General features: G+C 51.9%; 1 non-coding gene across 1 annotated transcript in view; it reads right to left on the bottom strand.

Annotated features, from left to right (window-relative positions):
• The window catches only part of LOC124576621, a 1,910-nt gene extending 1,177 nt beyond the window's left edge, over positions 1–733 (bottom strand). The window contains exon 1 of the ribosomal RNA XR_006972553.1: positions 1–733. This exon is cut by the window's left edge and continues 1,177 nt beyond it. This is a non-coding gene — a ribosomal RNA (small subunit ribosomal RNA).
• Positions 734–5,000: the final 4,267 nt, after the last annotated feature.

Raw genomic sequence — 5,000 nt, 5'->3', positions numbered from 1 at the left:
TCGCCCCACCGGCAGGACGTCCCACGATACATGCCAGTTAAACACCGACGGGCGGTGAACCAACAGCGTGGGACACAAATCCAACTACGAGCTTTTTAACCGCAACAACTTTAATATACGCTATTGGAGCTGGAATTACCGCGGCTGCTGGCACCAGACTTGCCCTCCAATAGATACTCGTTAAAGGATTTAAAGTGTACTCATTCCGATTACGGGGCCTCGGATGAGTCCCGTATCGTTATTTTTCGTCACTACCTCCCCGTGCCGGGAGTGGGTAATTTGCGCGCCTGCTGCCTTCCTTGGATGTGGTAGCCGTTTCTCAGGCTCCCTCTCCGGAATCGAACCCTGATTCCCCGTTACCCGTTACAACCATGGTAGGCGCAGAACCTACCATCGACAGTTGATAAGGCAGACATTTGAAAGATGCGTCGCCGGTACGAGGACCGTGCGATCAGCCCAAAGTTATTCAGAGTCACCAAGGCAAACGGACCGGACGAGCCGACCGATTGGTTTTGATCTAATAAAAGCGTCCCTTCCATCTCTGGTCGGGACTCTGTTTGCATGTATTAGCTCTAGAATTACCACAGTTATCCAAGTAACGTGGGTACGATCTAAGGAACCATAACTGATTTAATGAGCCATTCGCGGTTTCACCTTAATGCGGCTTGTACTGAGACATGCATGGCTTAATCTTTGAGACAAGCATATGACTACTGGCAGGATCAACCAGGGAGCTGCGTCAACTAGAGCTGAGCAGCCGGCCGCCCGGGAGTGTGTCCCGGGGGCCCGCGCGAACACGCAAGCGTCCGCTCAATTATTCTGCAAACAGGAGGAGGCTGAGCTCCCCTGCACAATACACCTCGAAACCCTCTCAGGTCCCGGCGGCGCGCAGCGCCGTCCTAAGTACTTGGTCGGGTTCGAGAGAGGCGCAATCGCCCGGAGTTTGGCGAGTAGACGCTTTAGGTGCGACCACCCGTGCTCCCAACTGAGCTTGCCGCTGCCGACAGAGGCCCGGGAGCGTGCTGTCGTGGCATTGCCGGCGGGAGACAACACGCGCCACCTACGGTGACCGGCAGCTCCAACGCCAGCGCCACAGAAGGACAAAAGCCCCACTTGGGTGCCGAAGCGAACTCTCCCAGCACAGCGCACGCGCCAACACGTCCGCACAGCTGCGATACAAACCACCTGCGAGAACCGCAGAGGCGACCGAGCAGCAGACGGCGTCGCGGCGCCGAGCGCCGGGCGGCGGCGCATCCTCAGCGCACACAGTCCTCAATCGGACCAGCACACTGCAGATGTCCACCGCGCTTCGCACCGGGCCCGCGAGGACCTACTTTGGCCGCACGGCGCCGCGTGCAGGGTGCGCCGGCGCGCAGCTGCGCCGCCTGCCGCCTCCGTCGGCCGGCGCGCCTGCCACTGGCCGCCCCCACCAGCCGGCTGTAGCGCGTGCGCCCACGCACCGCGCGGCCAGCACGCCGGGAGGCCCCCCCTCACCGGCCGGGGACGGTCCCACCCAGCCACCGCCGCGTATCGCTTCACACCCAGATGCCATTCACGTTCGTGGGCATGGTGGGTATCGCTGGAACAACCGGTTGGTAGCTCAACCGATCGTCGCCATCACTGATTCACCTCTAGCGAGAACAACCGCACCACAACGGTTTACCAGTTGTTCATTTGCATAACGTCACCAGCAAACGTAGGCGTCCATCGCCATTTGCAAATTCAACGATTGTTGCATGCCTGTGTCAGGTGTCACGACACACTATGTCTGCCCACATACACGCAACAACATGTGCACGCTTCGCGAACACGTGGAAGGTGGCCCCCGTACGTATGCGATGTCCATTGCGCGAACGACTGTCAACCGGCCTCTGTCGCATGTCGCAGATGTGGAACGCAGTGCACCATGCTATCACGGTGTGTGAGAAGAGACGACTACGTCTGACAACACGCGCCACTACATCAACAGACGGCTCATGCTGATCGCCATCCAGGGCATACCACACTGCAATCCAGCTCTTATAGGGAGACGACACGTAGCTGAGTGCACAACATTTGGACCGCATGGTTCGCCGTTGTTGGCGCAGTCGTTGTACGGTCACATGTACCACGATGTATCATTCAGTACATGAGGACCAATGTGCAGTACAGTGTGTGATTTGGACGTACAACATCAGCGGACAGTTGACACAGGCCGTACCACAGCGTAGGCTAAGTGCTTCGCACATGCGAATGCCAATGAACAACTGCAAATGCCAATGAACAACTGCAAAGGGCATTGAGCATGTACGTCCTGCTGCCATCCACATTACAGTGTATAGCTGCAAGGTGTTTAACATGAAGCGATACACTGGGGACCGGGCAGTGCGAGTAGCAAACTATATTGCGGGGGTTGCAGTTAGGCAACACTACACTAATTTAACGCGTCGTATGACAATTACAGAGCAGGTTAAGGCCCAACGTGTGTTGGGTTAAGGCCCAACGTGTGTTGGGTTAAGGCCCAACGTGTGTTGGGTTAAGGCCCAACGTGTGTTGGGTTAAGGCCCAACGTGTGTTGGGTTAAGGCCCAACGTGTGTTGGGTTAAGGCCCAACGTGTGTTGGGTTAAGGCCCAACGTGTGTTGGGTTAAGGCCCAACGTGTGTTGGGTTAAGGCCCAACGTGTGTTGGGTTAAGGCCCAACGTGTGTTGGGTTAAGGCCCAACGTGTGTTGGGTTAAGGCCCAACGTGTGTTGGGTTACGTTAAGGGGCAATGTGGGTTACGTTAAGGGGCAATGTGGGTTACGTTAAGGGGCAATGTGGGTTACGTTACGGCGCAATATAGGTTACGTTACGGCGCAATATAGGTTACGTTAAGGCGCAATATCGGTTACGTTAAGGCGCAATACAGGTTACGTTAAGGCGCAATACAGGTTACGTTAAGGCGCAATACAGGTTACGTTAAGGCGCAATACAGGTTACGTTAAGGCGCAATACAGGTTACGTTAAGGCGCAATGCAGGTTACGTTAAGGCGCAATGCAGGTTACGTTAAGGCGCAATGCAGGTTACGTTAAGGCGCAATACAGGTTACGTTAAGGCGCAATACAGGTTACGTTAAGGCGCAATACAGGTTACGTTAAGGCGCAATACAGGTTACGTTAAGGCGCAATACAGGTTACGTTAAGGCGCAATACAGGTTACGTTAAGGCGCAATACAGGTTACGTTAAGGCGCAATACAGGTTACGTTAAGGCGCAATACAGGTTACGTTAAGGCGCAATACAGGTTACGTTAAGGCGCAATACAGGTTACGTTAAGGCGCAATACAGGTTACGTTAAGGCGCAATACAGGTTACGTTAAGGCGCAATACAGGTTACGTTAAGGCGCAATACAGGTTACGTTAAGGCGCAATACAGGTTACGTTAAGGCGCAATACAGGTTACGTTAAGGCGCAATACAGGTTACGTTAAGGCGCAATACAGGTTACGTTAAGGCGCAATACAGGTTAGGTTAAGGCGCAATACAGGTTAGGTTAAGGCGCAATACAGGTTAGGTTAAGGTACGACATAGGTTAGGTTAAGGTACGACATAGGTTAGGTTAAGGTACGACATAGGTTAGGTTAAGGTACGACATAGGTTAGGTTAAGGTACGACATAGGTTAGGTTAAGGTACGACATAGGTTAGGTTAAGGTACGACATAGGTTAGGTTAAGGTACGACATAGGTTAGGTTAAGGTACGACATAGGTTAGGTTAAGGTACGACATAGGTTAGGTTAAGGTACGACATAGGTTAGGTTAAGGTACGACATAGGTTAGGTTAAGGTACGACATAGGTTAGGTTAAGGTACGACATAGGTTAGGTTAAGGTACGACATAGGTTAGGTTAAGGTACGACATAGGTTAGGTTAAGGTACGACATAGGTTAGGTTAAGGTACGACATAGGTTAGGTTAAGGTACGACATAGGTTAGGTTAAGGTACGACATAGGTTAGGTTAAGGTACGACATAGGTTAGGTTAAGGTACGACATAGGTTAGGTTAAGGTACGACATAGGTTAGGTTAAGGTACGACATAGGTTAGGTTAAGGTACGACATAGGTTAGGTTAAGGTACGACATAGGTTAGGTTAAGGTACGACATAGGTTAGGTTAAGGTACGACATAGGTTAGGTTAAGGTACGACATAGGTTAGGTTAAGGTACGACATAGGTTAGGTTAAGGTACGACATAGGTTAGGTTAAGGTACGACATAGGTTAGGTTAAGGTACGACATAGGTTAGGTTAAGGTACGACATAGGTTAGGTTAAGGTACGACATAGGTTAGGTTACGGTACGACATAGGTTAGGTTACGGTACGACATAGGTTAGGTTACGGTACGACATAGGTTAGGTTACGGTACGACATAGGTTAGGTTACGGTACGACATAGGTTAGGTTACGGTACGACATAGGTTAGGTTACGGTACGACATAGGTTAGGTTACGGTACGACATAGGTTAGGTTACGGTACGATATAGGTTAGGTTACGGTACACATTGTTGTAAGGAAAGGTTTAATGGGGGGCGGGGCGGGGCGGCCGGTTTGTTGATTGTGATTATAGTAAGTGGATGCCTGCGGCATCATCTGATTTGCCACGTCAGGATGCACCTTTGGCTCATGACAGGCGGCGCTCTCATTCCATGCTTGTGGCAGACCTGTGTCTTTCATTCCTGCCATTGTTTGTGTGCTGTGAGAGGAGGCAGTATTGTGATGTTGGGTGCACCCCTGTGTAGGACATGTGTGGGTGTTGGTGGCTTGGCTGAGCAATGGTGGTTGTCGGGTGGGTGGGATATTCTGTTTTCTGAGTGGACCTCCCAGTCTGGTTATGACAGTGTGGATTGTCTAATGTGGCGGAGAGGATGCACTGGGTGTTGTTCCATGCTGGTGCTTACATATTGTCTGTGTGCGTGTTACAGGCAGAGAGTAGTGCGTGATAAGGGTGTGTGGCTGACGTGTGGTTGTGATTGTGAGCAGAGTCTTTCAG

Source organism: Schistocerca americana, unplaced genomic scaffold, assembly GCF_021461395.2.
Source record: "Schistocerca americana isolate TAMUIC-IGC-003095 unplaced genomic scaffold, iqSchAmer2.1 HiC_scaffold_254, whole genome shotgun sequence".
Classification (NCBI taxonomy): Eukaryota; Metazoa; Arthropoda; class Insecta; order Orthoptera; family Acrididae; genus Schistocerca; species Schistocerca americana.
The sequence above is the reverse complement of the archived record's forward strand: the minus strand, read 5'-3'. Positions and strand labels throughout refer to the sequence as shown.